The 17724-nt window shown below is 40.5% G+C and overlaps 1 protein-coding gene across 3 annotated transcripts in view; it reads left to right on the top strand.

Moving 5' to 3' along the window:
* Window positions 1-4948: 4948 nt before the first annotated feature.
* The window catches only part of LOC309692845 (BMP/retinoic acid-inducible neural-specific protein 3-like), a 75368-nt gene continuing 62592 nt past the window's right edge, over window positions 4949-17724 (top strand). The window contains exon 1 of one of the 3 annotated variants that reach the window (XM_082511675.1): window positions 4949-5047. The gene's annotated coding sequence lies outside the window, so the exon portion shown is untranslated. Of the gene's footprint in view, window positions 5048-16493; window positions 17292-17724 lie in introns of those variants that run through there. The other 2 variants (XM_082511674.1, XM_082511676.1) reach the window with 2 other exon arrangements.

Below are 17724 nucleotides of genomic sequence, written 5' to 3' on the forward strand. Positions count from 1 at the left end.
TAGTGTGAAAATGAAAACTTGTGCGTGTCTCTGTGTCTTCATAAATGCATATGTAACATGTAACAAGTCTTTCCTGAACAAATTTCTTACCTAGTTGGATTTCCAGTTATCACAACCATCTCTTGTGTAGAAGCACAAGCTGCCTTTCAGATCTGACGGCATATGGAAGCCCACCAAGAGCCATGATACTGAAATTAATCACAACATTTTTTGGAAAGCAAAGGCTCTGTAAACAAAATTAACAAAGCAGATGAGCAGGCCAATAAGGGCATGTCCTGTTGACACTGGTGCAATATTGTCACTATGGACACGTAGAGAGCAGAAGATTTCCTCCTTGGCATAGTATGTCTTTCTGAGGCCCAAGCAGCTGGGGTTCTATTAATTAACTTGGCATTAGCAACATTTGGTTTTTTGTTCAGCATCGACTGCACAAGGGTGGTTTAGGACTGTTAAATTAGGGCTCGGGAACAGGGGAATGCTTGCACCAGATTCAGGGAAAATTACAGCCAGTCTAACCACGAGGGAAGAAGCCTCTTCTGGAACCGCTGTGTAATTTAACATGGCTGTCAATCACTCTTTCTAAAGCACCTCTAAATCCCCTGTCTGTAGTGGGGATAAAACAACAACGCCAGGGATTGGCAACAGCTCTGTTTCTCAGTAAATATTCTCTCAAACCCCCCAAAACAGATGTCTAACATTCAATGTCTAAATAAATGTTGATGGATGGAAATTTTCCTTGGAAGGAAGCCAAATAATTATTTGGCATCCCAATTATTTTCCGAGGCAGGTGGTTCTGTTACGAAACCGACTTAACAGCTCATGTCAGAAATACCTGCTTCTAGCAATGACCTTTCAGTGTTTTCAAGTCAATGATGATGCATTTTCTTTTGACATATATTATTTTTAATTCTATGAGTAATGTATTGATTTGAAAGCATGTTAATTTGGTTAATTTGATTAAACTTTTTGCCTAGCTGCTGATAAATATATGTCTCTTTCCATTGCAGGTGAGCTTACCGGTAGAAGAAAGCTATTTTCATGACTTTATCTGCACATTTATAGACACACATTGTTATTTGCTCTACTGCACTCTGGTTTTGTACTACTGAAAGCAGCCAATAGCTTACAAAAATTACTTACTTTTATTACTATAAAAAAAAACAAAAAACGACAAAGTGAAAGTGATTCTTCATGATGATTGATGGACTTACAGAGACGTTTAAGCTGAATCTACAGCAGCATTATGGAGGCCTATAGCATGTTTCAACCCAGTGTTTAGCAATTCAGCCCACAGCTTTTAATACGTTGGATCACTGTCACAACATAAATCTAAAAAGGCCCACTGTGTACAACCTTCTCAGCATCATACAGATGGTGCACATAATAGGTATACACATAATTTAGTAGCTACAGAAGCTATAGGATTTGGTCTAGGCTAAAACTGGAGTTAAATGAGACTTTTGGAAAGAATAGTAAATGTGTGGTAACGTCATCAGTTTCATATCTGTTTTCGTTCATGCCTGCTCTGTTCTGTTTTAGGATCTTAATTTCTTCTGGGAGAGTCGTGCGCTCCAAGAACAAAACAAACCTACTAAACATAAATTATGGAGATGCAATATTTACATATGGAAATGTAAATTTTGTTTGGTTTCGTTGTTTTGTAATGATCCTGAGTGACTTCAAGGTATTGTTTATAATTCCTGGATTCATAAATACAAAACTATTTGCAAGATCAACTGCTTTCTTTAAAGTTTGAAACTGCTACATCAAAGTCCCCCGAAACATTTTTTTTGTTTCATTGTGTTTGGATGTTGGTTGCTTTTTCATTTAATTTCAGCCCAGTCTGTGCACCTGATCATTTTCAGAGCAATGAGTATTGGAATCCAAATTTGAAATCTTTGCTTCAGATTTTTAGTATGTTAGGGGGGGATCTTATTAAAACTGATGCAATTATGAAAGCAGATGAGTCTGATTTTGAAGCACCCCAAAAAAAAAACCCCACAATGGCACACTATCAGTCATGGATTGGCCTCCTCAGAGCCCGGCCCTCGACATTATTGAAGCAGTCTGTGATCATCTTGATTAAAAAAATAGAAGAAAAATTGGCCAAAATCTAAATCTAAATAATTCAATTCAATTCTGTGTCAGTGCTGTGTCTGCGAATTCTTTAAAGTAAAGACATCTCAGTAGAGGAAGAGCTTTGGAATATCATTCAAGAAGCCTGAAGATTACTGAAAAAAATGACAAGAAAGCTGCCTAAGAGTGTTCAGGTTGTGTTGAAGAAAGCAGGTGATCGTACCAAATATTGATGTTTGACCTTATATAATAATACCTTGTATTTCCATGTATTTTTGTGCATGTTTAAGTAAGTTACTACAAGCAATTTTCCATTTCCAGGCAAAATATAATGAGGGGTGCTCTAGACTTTTGCACATTGCTATAGATGTTGTTTGCAGCATCATGGACATTCAGTCTGTGTGCTACTCTGGAGCCACAGGATGCTATACAGAGTTTTTTCCCCCACCATGCTTTCTGTGGTTTGGTTCTATTGAAATGAAAAACCTTAAAGTCTGATGTGAAATTTGTTTACAGTCAGAAATCAGAGCAAAAATGAAAGAAATTGGTGATGCAGAAAAACACCCTGAGCATGACTGCGATCGAGGAATATTGCACACAGCATTTTCTTTTATGATTTTTATTATTGGACAGCAAGGCGACAGAACGAGGGAAAAAATATGTGGTGAATGTTACGCCATGCATGATGTGATGTTGCTTTTAAATAAGGCGACAGGCTAATGGTTAGCCTGTCGCCTTATTGCATTATGAGAAGAACAGGAAAATCATTTGAAAAACACAAATGAGTGGCAGTTATTTAGATTGCAGATGCATTCATTTGTAAGTCTGATTTTTTTGTGTGTGTGCAGTATCAATGTGTAAATGATTGTCGAGTTGAAGTGATTGGCTTTTGCTCTCTGGCCAAAATGTTCTAATCCATTCTCCTAAGCTCCACTGTAATTGAAGTATTTAATTTGGGAAGATAGATAGGCCTATAAGGGTATTATGGTAATATAAAAAAATCGATTTCTCTGCATAAAGTTGGCAGTGCTGATTTTTGTAATATCGCCAGGGGGAAACGCCAGGTTATAGTTATTAATTTGTAATTTAATTTGTTTGTTTAATCAGGGGTCATAGACCACAGAAGAAAATTCATCAGTTCTACCCATGGTTTTGTGCACACTCTGTGATCGCAGAACCTCCTGTGAACACTTCTTTCTTTCTGCTTGCTGATTTTGGATACTTTTGTAGAATAACAATTGTTTTTCATTTAAAACACTGGAGTAGTTCAGCTCATATCAAGTGTCCATCCATCCATCTATCTATCCATCTATCTATCTATCTATCTATCCATCCATCCATCCATCCATCCATCCATCCCTTTGTCTATCCTTTAAACGGATAGACAAACATGCAGGAAAGCTTCCCCTTTGATTTTCCTGAAAACGTGCAAGCTGGAGATGGAGATTTTGAGATCTTTAATGACAGAGAGCTGGACAGACAGTACACCAGCCAGCTCAGCTCTGATGAATTAACTGTGGACAACCGAGTGCCAAACCCATCACTGCTCAGACAGTTTAAGTAGTGGTAGGTGTAAAATATGATTCAGAAGTCCCAAGAACTGGGGTGTCAATTTGTCCTCCAAACGCCCAACCAGCTCTCCCTACAGCCACCGAGCTTACAGATTTGTCTGAAACCAGCTGTAAATTTAATTTTAATGGTGCAACACCTTTCGCTGAGTCATGCACTTTCCCCTCCCCATCTCTCCTTTCCCCCACTCCTCTCTGCTTTTCCCAATGCTGTCACAAAACCGTCTTTCTCTCTGCCTTGTATTATCTCTGTCAGCAGAGAGCCCATGGATCTATCAGGGCAAGCTGGGAAATACAGATAGTGACAGGGGTAATGTGGACCAGGTCACTTCACATGCCTTAACTTGTCCCCTCTTTCAGTGCTCAATCTTCCGCAAACCACAGGTTGAGAATTTATCTGTATGACTTCCACTCAGCTTTGTGTCATTTGTTTACTCTTCTACCCAAAGCAAAAGGTGAGATTAGAAGAATGTACCATAAAAAAAAAGAGAACCACTTTATTTTCCAGCAGTCCTTTTTCTAACACCCAGAGCAGCCTTAAATCTCAAAGCAGAGCAGGGATAAGACGGTAGATTCATTCTGTCTGTCCAAATATACTGTACCTCAACAAGCCGGTTACAGTCAAAGGGAACCAAATATCTGCTCTCAGAAACTGATGAATCAAATACTTTTTTTCTTCTCATCTCTAAGACTGGCCCAAGGCATTCTGGTGGCATAACTAGACTCAATTCCCAACACCACATTAGGTATGTTATTACAGCGATGCAGGCCTAAGTATATGTCTTAAAAGAATGGAAACATTAAAAACTGAGATTTCTGGGAGTGTGAAAGTATTTCTGACACATTCACACATACCTCCTGACTATTTTAATGATTGCAATTTAACTATCTTTGTCTCTTATGCACCACTGTGGGTTTCAGTATCTTGCTGAAACACAAACAATAAACTGGATGGATGACCTAATCGACCTCCTCCATAGCCACCCACAAAGCTAAGCAGCTAATTGTAAAGAAGGACTCTGATATTTAGTGCAGGTTACGACCTATATATAATATCTGTAAACATATATCTGTATGTGAACATGAGTATCTGCAGATGTGAGAGCACAAGACTTTTGGCACTGGCAACTTTGAGATGCTGTGCACAAGGTAAATAATAACAAATTATAATGTTATGCAAATTCCTGCAGTTATCCAGCAGCAGCCCAAGTAACTGCTATCCCATGTTAGTCAGCGGTGTAACTATCGCTCAGTCTAGATCTTGTGTGAAAACTTACCTGCTTTTTCCTGTCTTCATAGTCGGCTCCTGGAGTGGGGTTCTCGCCTCAGTCGTCCCCATTCAGAGCAACATTCAGAAATGTGAACCCAGGAGTCAAATGGAAATCAGAGAACACATCCAACAGGTTTGGTATAACTTCTCAAATGGCATACAAGTTTCTTCTCTGTTACAGAAAGCCAGCGTCTTTTGGATCAATTGGCCTGAGTACACTTTTAGCAGTGGAGCTAGCTAACCTTGCTAAGCTGCTTGCACCAGCTGTTTCAAGCATACAACCATTGCAAAGTGCCCTTGCTAGCCCAGGCATGGAGCCATCAAATTCAGCCTTGATCCACATATCAGAGGCTCCTCCAGCAACCAGTGCAGAGACATGTTGTCTTTCTTTGTGTATTTGAAAATAGCACACGGCTTGACAACACCTTAATATAAAGGAGACGATGTTTTCAATTGCAAAGATCTAAAACAAGTTAAAAACAGAGAGAAATCCAAACTTTTCACCATTGCTCCTCCAGATACACCTTACAAAACTCAAACCTTTCCATGGTCTTCCATAGAAAGCAGTTGCATTGTTTGAAGGGCAGCTCAAAGGTCATTTATAGACAGAAGCCGAGTCAGCCTAGAACATCTGATCTCATCTGAGACTCTTGGCAGACCAATGAAGAAGTCCTCTTGCGATTCTTTACTTTCTTTGTACCCACTTTAAAACAATGAAGAATAAAAGCTTGCTCTCTTCCTTAACAAGGCTGGCTCTGTCAACTCCTGCCCTGTATCTGACAAGGGAGAGTAGATGATCTTTCTCTGCCCTTGTTTCTTCTCCAGGCCCCAAAAAATAAAGCGAGAGTGAACAAGAGCACCCTGTACTTTTGTGTCAGACTTTCTTCATTTTAAGGAGTTTAACATATCCTTGACTTCCTGTGGATTCACTCAATCGCTCAAGTTCCACAATATCAGACTCCAGATCTCCAACAGATCTGATGATGTTACGAGTAACAGTAAGCGTGTGCTGTTGACACAGGAGTTGACTGAACCTTCCTATGGTCACACCACTCACTCAAAGAAGAGAAGTCACTTTTTCTCTGTTTAAAACATGACCAATAAAACATAAAAGTCTCTCTAAAACATCTGTTAGCAGTCATAGTTGAATTAAAATGCCAGTAGGTACTTTTAGGTGAAATATTTGTAAAAGAAACATTGCATTCAACCAAAGAATGATCCGTAAAACCAGCAGGTAGGAACTTGATCTTGAATGTTTTAACAACATCAAAATGATGAGAAAAGAAAGAAATGCGATCAAGGTGAGCCAAAGAAATTCTACTGTCTTTATGTTGAGACCATGTGTACTGTCTGCAGCCTGCGAGCATCCTTCTCCATACATCCAGGCGCTCCAGAGCACACTGGCAAATTAAAAGAGGTTCTGCATGATGATCTAAAAGCTCACTCTCAGTATAGTTAAATTCTAAAAAAATAAATAAGCAGTAACACTGCAATCTTTCAGTTTTTCATTAGGAAACATGTCTGCTCTGCTCCACCATTAGGAGCATAGAGATTTAAAAAAACAAACAACAACAACAATAACAACAATCAAACAAAAAACATTAAAAAGCTCAAAAACAGCAGTGACTAATAAAGTTCTGTGTTGGGCCACTTTCTCCACTCTTACAGATACTGGGGCAAATGCCTTGGAAAATAAAATCCCCACTCCTACACTAAGTGTTGTACCATGTTTTAAAAAGACCTTCCCTGCCCACTCTCTATTTCAGTCCACTTCATTGTTCAAATCACTGTGGGTTTCCTATACAAACAGGACATCTGTTTAAGGTTTGCAGTTTTAAAGAACACTGCTCTCTTTTTCTGTTTCATAGCGCCATTTACATTCAAACTGCCCACTTTGAAAATATTTACAAAGCCTTAAATATTAAAAAAAAAAAAACAGAAACAGTCAATAAACTAAGAAACAAAAGCCTAACTAGAACGGTGTCCATCATTGTCAAATCTGTTTCTTTATTTTGGCCAAAGTTTCCTTAACCTGTAAACTTCCTGGCTTGTTAGACCAGACTGAACTTTAGACAACCTGTATATCCTGAAAAAATGACTCTGAGTTCATCCTCTTTATGTTTTTTGTTTCCTGTAATAACTTTTTAACAGCCACAGCAGGATACAACTTGTCTTTGGTTTCTGACCTCTGAGTACAAAACAAGTCACTCTGATCAGACAACATGCTCTCACTGTCACTGTCATCAGAAAGCCTGGTTCTTCTACCCAGCTGGCTGATTCTCTGTCTTCTAGTCTTAGCGCCAACTTCTGCACCAGCTTTATCCACATTTGTTTTCTTACTGTGCCGTTTTAATGGAGGTGCAGGATCCTCGTAGCATGGTCCACCTCACCAATCTGAACAACTCAAGCATCAATAATTTCATCATTTGGACTCACTTTTATCATATTTCCCTCTTCCTCACAGCCAAAGCACTTCATAACAGTGGACACTGCAAAAAAAATTTAATCATAATCTTCCAGTCTGACACGAAAGTGCAGCTTAAGCTCATCTGATTCATTGTGAAGAATCATAAACACCTGGTGTCTATAAGAGATGGAATGACTAAGTAAGGGTGATTTGCAACCAGACAAAACTTTCTTAATGGAAGACAAAACTTTCAACACAACACAAACGTCTTGAAAGCTCGCATCTCTGAAATTCATCGCTTATAAATGGGGGCACATTAGAAAGAGTGATCAAGTAGCAGGCTGTCCCAGCAGAACAACTGACACAAAAGCTCCCCCAACAGCGACCCCTTCCTCGACTAGCCTATTAATCCGATCTACCTTCTCAACAAACAGGACCACAGCTCTGTTCAGCGCCCACAGTCAAAGCAACCTCCTCCACCACACGCAGAAAACATTAACCCTGATGTCATGCTTTCGTGTCAGCATGGAAAAGCAACCTGTACTAACCATGGTGTTTAGACACCAAGTGGCCAAAAACTTTACTAAAAAACCCACAAAATAATGAAACAAAACCAACTGATGAGGAAAAAAAAAAACAAATAAAAAAACTAGGAAAGAAGGAAGTATGGAAAAATACAGCTACACAGATCAGACACCCTCTTGCAGGTCAGACCTTTCAAAGTCAAAGTCAAAGTCAGCTTTACTGTCAAAAACCATATATACAGATCATACACAGGAATCTGATATTCCAGTGCTCACATGGCCCTCAGTGTTACAGGCCATGAGATGTAAGATGTAAATAAGGTAGTCCAACAAGTGCCACTCTAGAAGTCTCCAGAAGTTTACTGGCTGGTCATAAAATGTTGGGGGAATGTCACAGTTGTAAATATGGTTCTATCACAACTTTTTTTGTTTTCCTGCAATCAAATTTAAAGTGACTTTACATTTTTTATATAAACTAAAGGTAGATTTTTTTCCCTTTTAATATTTGATGTGTTTTCTATGTTCAGTTGTGAATAAAACATTATTTTATGACATTTCCAGTTCATTGCATTCTGGTTTAATTATTTTACACAGCATCCCCGTTTTTTGGAATTGTGGTTGTATCAACCAATTCAGGCACCTGCAAGTAAACAGTCCTTGTGGATAATAAAAAGAGAGATTGAACTTTTTTGTAAATGCAATCTGGAATCTGCAGCTCTGCTGTTGATTGTGTTTTATTTATTTATTATTTATTTATTATATATTTATTATAAGCAACAACTGGGGAAAAGAACAAGACCACTTGGACCTAACTGTCACTTGCAGACTTGCTTCCATCCCATTCTTATAAAAGCGATCTCTGTGAGCAAATTTCCTAAAATCTGGCATAGTTCACTTAGAAGAAGAACCTATTAAAATTTGATGGTTGAAATTTAAAGTCACTGTGACCTCCAGAAAGCTGTTTTTCTCCCCCAAGGATAAGAAGCTCTAGATGACAAGATTTCAAACAAATATCTAATAGGATAAAACAATGATCTGATAACATTCTATATAATGTCAGTGGCTGACTTCACTGTGACATCATTACTCTCCACAGAAAGAAGAATCTGTGTCTGTTTTAATATTTTACATTTGATTGAATACTGGATTGGTGAGATTAATCTCTGATGCCAAGAGATCAAATTCCTTTAAAGTTTTCTTTAGGGTTGCCTGTGCTGACATGGATGCAGACTGCAACCCAAGGATTTGTTGGAGGCACACAACCCTAGGGAATAATTATTTAGTCAGACAACTGGTGTACAGAGTGGGGATACAATACCCAGGGCATATAAAGCAAATTTTGAAATAAACACACTGTGTCATCTATTTCAAAGGAAAGGGAAAAAGCTTTAGTTATGACAGGCAGATATTAAAGAGAAAAAAATAAAGTACAATTAACATTTGATTCATAACTTCAACAATGGATTTAATAACCTAATCTAGGAAATATTATTTCCCAGGAAACCATTTACACCCTATGTTTATTTGAAAATAGTACATAGAGAACATATCAAATCCTTTTGTTACCTAGCCTGCAACACAGTGCCAAACATGCCCCAATTTCAACCTCACACCTATAATTTCAAGATCAGATCATTTAAGCCAATAAATAAGGTGTTGATTGCAACTTAAGGCAACTAATGGAAACAAAATCATTGGATGACACAACAGCAGCCACAAATGAAAACTATAAAACTGTCTCTGTAGTTTGGAAGAAAAAAAAATAGGAGCTTTTTGATCAGCAAGTGAAATTTTCAAAGGCCAAAAATCACATAATCTATTCTATTGTATTCTATTCTATATCACTAAGAGTTAAGGTAAGGGTCACTTACAGCTCAGAGTAATCTATGTGGAATCTATGCGATCACCTACCACAGAAGAGCAAAATTAGTGTTGATCAAATGACACTTTCTGGGATGCCACTACAGTTCACTTGGCTGAGCAGGCAATCCATGTGCCCAAAGGCTGTAGGGCCCGAGTTCAAATCTGCCTTGGCCCATTTCCTTTGTGTCATTCCCTCCTGCTCTCTACTGCCCTTGTCTAAAACCAATAAAGGCTGAAATAATAACAAATAAAGCTCCAAAGAAGTGACATCTTCCACACAGGTGCCTAAAATTCTAACAAATGATAATTAATGATGATAAGCAAGATGAGAATGAGCAAATCCTGAAGCAGCTACAACAAATTCAGACTGATGCCACGCCCCCTGTCACAGGACACTTTGATTAGAAAATGCAAATATTTAAACATTTTAATGTGGGAATCTTGGAGTGCAGACACCATGCTGCTGTCCTACAGTATAACGGGAAATGTAAATATTAGGTCTGCCTCCTTCAGCACGCACTGTATTATGGCAGTGTGGGTTAAAAACGTAATTGGGGCATCGGTACTTCAGAGGGATCCGCTATTGCTGGGACATTAAGCAAAGTTTTTGCTGAGAGTCATGTTTTCCAGTGCGTTCTATTTCAAAAGACCAGCCACCTCTTGGAAAAGCCTTTTTCACCCACCGACTCGGCTTGACAATGCATCGCTTCATTGGTGCCACTGATTCCTGGATTTTTAAGTCCTCGAAATATGTCAAAAGATTTTACAAGACCTCGTGCTCATCGTTTATTTTCACTTAACTCAAAATACGGGCTCAGCTGCAGTCTGTTTACACGAGCCTGTGTGAAATAAAACCAGACGCTCTAGCGAAGATTCACCTCAGCGCTGTAGAGCGAGAACAGCCTTTTGACTTAACCTTCAAGCACTGATGTAGAGGCATGGGCCTTTCCATCCCAAGTGCGGAGACAAATTGTGAGTTTGTTCAGTTCTGTCAGTATACACACACCAACCCCCAACAAGTAATAGCGTTGATATGAATTCCCTTGTACAGAGACAAGCTCTGACTGTTGTATTGAAAAGAGGGGGCTGTGTACTCCGCGATGGCCATGGGGGAGTTTTTCGCTTTCATCAATGAGGTCAGCCTCTCAGCAAAAGCTTGTTGCTGCCTAGTAGTTTATCTGCAATACATCATAGGTGATGGATGGGTAATGGAGAAGCCATAGCTTTCTCATTCACAGCACTATATCATTTCAGATAAATCTTCAAGCTATCTGTTCATTGGGTTTCGGTGATATCCTCCACGGCACAGCCTAGTCCTGGTATAAAGGCACACTGATCTATCCATATCTCTCAATTTTTCCAGCTTTCTTTCTTGAAATCTCTTTATTGCTAAGAATAAATATGACTACACAGATGGATTTAGCTGTGCTGCGGATCATGATGATTATTTTTGAGTCTTTTAATATTTCACCCTTGTTATTAAGTTTATTAGAAAAGAAAACATTACAGCAAAATCAAAGAGAAGCAGTGGGAGTTCTTTGTCAAATGTTTATTACAGCTCTGCTTTGCTGGCTAATGATTAGCTTAGCAGGGGTAGTGATTCAGTTTTTAGCTAACCTAAGGGCACTCTGAGTGTGGATTGGTTTGTTTTTTGTTTTTTGACCTTGTAGAGGGTTTTTTTTTCATACAACTTTTCAAGTTTACGTCATTAACAGTGAACGGAAATACAATTTACATTTCATTTGCAATTTGTCTTTACTAAAGTCTCCAGTGTTTCTAGTAAGATGGCTGTCAGAAAAGAGCATTATCTGTATGAGATTATGAATGTGATCTGTGTTCACTAAAGGACAGAGAAAGCAGCTTACCTTAGTCCACAGCTTTATCAATCCCACAATCCAAATGAATTAGCAGCCACACAGTTGAGCACTGCCGCTGTCGTACAGTGATAAATATCTCCAATGCGAACACAGATCACTATCAGAGTGTTACTGTTCACAAGGTTATCTCACCTTTATTATACTACCTCTGGTGTCAGGTTAATTTCTCTCCTCACAGGGGTCAGCATTAACGCCTATGCCGGCCACTACACAGAGTGATGCTAATTGCACAATAAGTCCAACAGAGAGATTTCATTGTCGCGCACTAAAAGCTAAACAACAATGATTCCAACTTACCTCCTTAAAAAGTCAAGGGGAAAAGCAGCAGTTTTCCTTTTGCGGAGAGAAGAAATGTTAAATATTCTCTCTGAGCCGTTTTAAAAGTTCCTTCTGTTCACGAACCTTTTGTCCTGGGTATGCAAAGATAAGCACATACCATAATAAACAGGGTATGATACTGCTGCCACTGGCTTATATTCTAATACCAAATCTGTAGTGCAGCAATAGATAGAAGGTAACACAAGATAGCTTGGGGTAATCTGTATGAAGCATGAGGTATATTCATCCCCCCTGCACCAAATAATCCTAGCTGTTTTAAATATAGAATAGATAACTGCTGCTCTGGTGGTATTCTGGGGGAGATGATAGACGGTGAAATGGAGCCAAAATGAATGGGCCCTTAGTTGAACAGGCCTAAATTCATTTCACAGACCCAGTGGAATGGAGTTATCTGAAACAACTGTCCTCCATGGCTGCCTGAGGGATATTGGAGACTGCTAAGGTCAAATTACAAGCGAGGATTCGACTTGTGTGTGACTGTGGAGAAATTACCTTAAGAGTTTGCAGGAGCCTGACAGGAGCCTGACAGTCAGCGTGTCTGCTACACTAAGATCCACTAAAACAAAAAGAAAGAAAAAACAACCCTTCCTGTTGTGTATTGAAGTCCCTATTGACAAAAGATGTAAAATCAAACAAGCGTTCACGCAAATTTAAAGGTTACATCTCTGATTCAGGAATGACTAAGCACTGACATGGATGTGAACCCCTTTTCTGAAGCGATCGCTGGCATTAGAAGATGAAGAATGACAGCGAAAAAGGCCAAATATCACACTCCTCTTCCTGCTAGAGGGACATCATCCAGACAGCAGTGGAGCTCGGATGAAATGTGACGCTCTCCAGACACCTCCAGGTCCTCTAATGAGATTGTGCTTAAGGTGTAAATTAGTTACACAGTCTTGCTCATCACAGACACTGGAGCAGCAAATCCACTGGGTTGTACCAGTTCCACCAGCCATGATGGAGATCCATTTCATGAACATCGCTCATTAATATGGTAATGGCAGTCATTAATGCTTGATAGCGAAATTAATAGAATTATAGTACTTGGTGGGTCATAGCCAGGAACAGTGAAAAGGAAGGGGCTTTGTTTCCAGTAGGAGCCATTTGCAGGAAGAAACATGTTTCTAGTGAGAGTGTTTAAACATCCAAAAATCAGTGAATATGTTTTGTATTTAACACTCACAGATACGAAATGACTAATCCAGTGAAATGTGGACGTGGTTTGTGTTTCAGCACTGGTGAGTGAGCAGAAGCAGAGAATTTTGAGCATCAGCCTCCTGGTAGCAGTCACCTTTGACCACTGCAATCATCTGCTTCTCATACGCACATGCACGTTGTCACGGTGGTTTATATATGCATCTAGTGTGTGATTATTTGAAAACCGATGCCACCAAGGGAGTGTGCTCTGTCTTAAATCTTCAGTTGACCAGTCGGCACGCATTAGAGATGAATGCACCAAACTAAATACTGATACTATTGATACCAGCACTGGTATTGGCATTGGATCGATACTAGTGCGATAGGATCGATACTTTGTTTCTATCCTCCAAGTAGAGCATGTAGCCCACTGCTTTATTTTGGACATGTTGATACAGTTTCTGCGAACACTAAAAATGATGAGGGAAATTCATTTGCAATTATTTTAGCCATTTAGCTTTACCTTTTCATCGAGGACAACCTTGTGAGCTGGACTACTGAATTACAGCTATCTCCCATAAAATGGGTAGTATAAAATTGAAGATCGCCTCTGGCTGAGTCTTTAAGTCTAGAAATGAGTGAGTGACGTCATGGTGTATGCAACAATATTGACTTCAGCACACAACAAAACATTTGAACTTTTATATACTGTCTAGCCCAGTGGTTTTCAAACATTTTACACAATAGGCACAACCTTCACATATGCACCCTGGCTTCTCTGCCAAGTGAGCTGCCATTGGCCTTTCTTTTAACTGTCTTGTTAGTTAAACAGCATCATCTGCATATTTATAAATATTTCTTTATAATTTTCCCTTCATTACCTTGTCCAACCTTTTCACATAGTCTAACACATAACCCTACTGTTTCTTGCATTCTTCGGCATTCTTTTGAGTTAAGCTGAAGGCCATACAACCTTTTACAAAGCTTTCCTTTTCTTTTTCCTTTACTTTGTGTTTTAGTTTGACCAGATGGACTTGCCCGTCATACGAGATTTGTCAGAAGACAAATCAGGATTATCAGAGTCTTGGTTGGTAAATAAATACTAACAGTTGTGGGCAGTAAATATATTGCATCCATTGTTTTTTGTTTGTTTGTTTGTTTGTTTGTTTGTTTGTTTGTTTGATGCAGCTGTATAATGTAATAATTGACTCAAAGTGCAAACTGTGTCTGCCTTCCTTCGGGAACTACTTGTTTACCCAACCAAGCATTGAAAGTTTTTAGCTGATCAGGAAGTTTAACCTCCACGATCCCTGTCATGGTCCTGGGTCGTGCGACCCAGTGTTTTGTGTTTAGTCTATTTTGATGTTTATTGATTGTTTAGGTTCTTTAAGGTAGTCCAGTCCTTTTGTAGTTATGTTACCCTTGTATCAAGCCTCCCTTGCCCTTCGTGTGTTTATGTCTGTGTGTCTTGTATTGTCAAGTTCATGCTGTCGCGTCTGTCACCTCCCCCTGTACTACGTCTCCCCGGTTCATGTCCCATGTTTCCTGTTTTACTTTGAAGGCCTGCATTCACTGTCAGTGTATTCAGTTTCACTCCTCCTGTCCTGTCGTTAAGTTCATGTATATCAGCTGCGTTCCCATGTGTGGCCACTTCCCCTGATCATCCCTCATGTGTATTTAGTCTCTGTGTTTCTTACAGTCTGTGTCGCGTCGTCTGTGTTCCCACCCTCCATGTTTCCATGCCCGGTCTGTTGTATTCATAGCCTTACCTTGGTTCATTCCCAGTTTAGGTTTCTGTTTAGTTATTGCTTTTGAGCTGCCCTTATTCTTGTTTGTTTCTCTTGCGTTACCAGCCACAATAAAAGGCTCGCTTTTGTTTAAAGTTTACTCCCGTGTCACTCGTGTCCGCACCTGAGTCCTCCACGCACTCTCCACACGGTCTGTCACAGCGGACCGTGACAATCCCAGGAGCTCAAAAGATCGTGGTTATTCTGCCCAAGGTCGGCACCCCACCCACAAGCTTATCACCAGTAACAACTACGCAGCCAAAGGCCTTTAATATGAATGACAAATGAGCCTGATAGTGGGACAACGCTGTCATCTTTGTACTTGCAGCATACAGATGGATGCACGCACTTAAGGAAATGCTTACATTAGACGCATTTTTCTAACAAGTTGTCACATTTTGCAGCACCGGTCTGATCGGAATTGACAGTTGGGGATATAAAAAAAATCAGAGTCTGTGTCACGCTGAATCTGCCACAAATCTCTGCTGGGACGCGACATAAATCAACTTCAGAACCACGGACAGCTCCAGTACGGTACGGCATACTAAAAGGAGGCTGGAACGCACGGGGAAACTGGGTTAATTAGCACCACACCGAGGCTACTGTGCCCACAGAATTCCACACCCCGATTGCTCCCACGGATTAATTTCTGCTGTTTCTGGGTAGATTCGGGTGCCGACAGAATTATGAGATGAGGAACGGCCCGGGCACCCCCCGCTCCCCCAACACACACACACAAACACACACACAGAGACACACACAGAATTGTATATGTTGCAGTCTCATCATCAGCGTTTATCAGTGCATGCAATATGAAATCTCTGCAGTGAAGTATTTAGCATTCACTTTTTTTTGTTCTTGATGTTTTAGGAATTATGGGCTGCTCTCTGAGAGGATTCAAATTGCATTTCAGATGTAATTCGGGCACAGTGCGCACGCTTTCCCACCAGCCTGCATGTTAATTATTTCTGCAAAGTAGTAAGAGCCAATAAAAAGGAAACGGAATCCGCCTCCCTGACCAATTCACATCCTGCACGCTCTGGCGCCGCTTTTGATCAATGCAATCTGAAATGAAATCAGGTGCCCAGGCAGCATACAGTTGAACAGCGCTGATCCCTGTTGCTATAATGTGTGCTGTCACAGTCATTATGAAAATGCCAGCATCTATTCATTCACTCAGTTGCTGTATCTCTGCTGCATGGTGATTTTTATTTTTATTTTATTTTATTTTGAAGCAGAGCCGCCTTTGCAGTGCCATTTAATGACTCATGGTTCATGCATAGGCATGCTCCACAAGACAAAACCAAAGAGGATTAGGCATTATGCTCAACACCTTCTCCTCCTCTAACTAATGTGACAGCTCAGACACATAAGGACTTAAACACTGACGTCCTCGCTAGAGGGGCTTTTTTCTGGAGTTTGCAGCCAAGCAGTTATGAGGGATATTCAATGACTTCCGATGCTCGTGTCTTTAGAAATAGCTGCAGCATTAAAACAAGTATATTGGGGCATAAAGTTAATGGCAGGAATGCCATTTCGAGCATTTTGCGAAAAGGGCTTTTCATCTGAAGTGAGCGGGGGGAGAAAGTCACGCATTATTATTCTCGCCACGTCGGCTACCTTAGTCTACCCTCCTTTGGCAGCTATTACAGAGGGCTACTTGTGTCTTAAACATGTGACTAAGTGAGAGAGGGGCACAGGGGAGAGCCGAAGCGCCCATGCCTGTTATCTGCTGAGCGCCTATACCTTCAGTTTCCACAGGATCTGCGCTCCTCCACACAGCGCTGCGGAGTAGGCGGGTCAAGTAGGTGGAACAAAAAAAAAAAAAAAAAGAAAAAAGAAAAAAGAAAAACGGTGCCGGGGCGGAATTCACAACGGGATATTTAACAATCTTCGTGGGGTGGCAGGTAGCCGCATTCCGTCGCATCTGTCCGAGGCTGGACCCCGCCGCTTTCTGGTAACTGCGCTAAGACAGCTTTTAATCTCCTGAACGTTAGCTCCTCTGCGCTCCTGGAGTCTTTCTCCTCCTCCTCCTCCTCCTCCTGCTCGTTTCTCCGATTGACTACATCTCCTGCTGGATGATTTCATTTTGTAAAGTCATTATCCCCAGAAAGGTCAGAGCCTCTGCTTCCAGGAACGTTGAATTAACTGTGGGATAAGCCGGTTGTCAACCCCAAGCGCACCCCCGACTGCTTTTCTCAAAGTTTCTCACTGGTGTAGAACCGACCGTCGGATTTGTCCGGAGCAGCTTTACCTCTTTTTTTCTCGGAGTGTTTTTTTTTTTTTTTTTGAGTGGTGTTTTTTTTCCCTCCGTGGAGTTGCAGTTGAACCCTGACAAACTGTGAAATGAGTTTCTCCACAATCTGGGCAGCTGAGAGTCACCGGGATTCGGCGAGAGCATGGGACACACTGAGTTAAACTTTCTCTGTCGTCCTAAACCGCGGTGAGTTCTTGCAATTTAGCTTAATTTGTCGAATTTGTGCGAGTATAAAGTAAAAGAAAAACCCCACGCTACCTGTGGATGTTCACCCTCAGCACCGTGTTTGACCCGAATAGCTCTTTGCATCTGCTGTGACTGTGACATCAGTGAATTTCTTTGTTGCTTGACCACAGTACAATGTGAAACTCTCACGCACAGACGCATACACACAGTCTCACCCCTGCATACATGCACACAAACTCCCGAACTGTATCTGCTGGCACTTTCAGGAGAGCATACACAATATTACTTTTCATGCCTTGTCAGTTTATACATGAGCACAATCAGACTCATCTCCTCCTCCTCATTTCTCATTGCCTGTCTCCTCCACCCACACACCCCCCCTCCTTCACCCACACTGCCACTCTTTATCTGCCCTAACAACAAACATTTCTAA

This window comes from Aulonocara stuartgranti, assembly GCF_965226115.1.
Source record: "Aulonocara stuartgranti genome assembly, chromosome: 17".
Lineage (NCBI taxonomy): Eukaryota > Metazoa > Chordata > Actinopteri > Cichliformes > Cichlidae > Aulonocara > Aulonocara stuartgranti.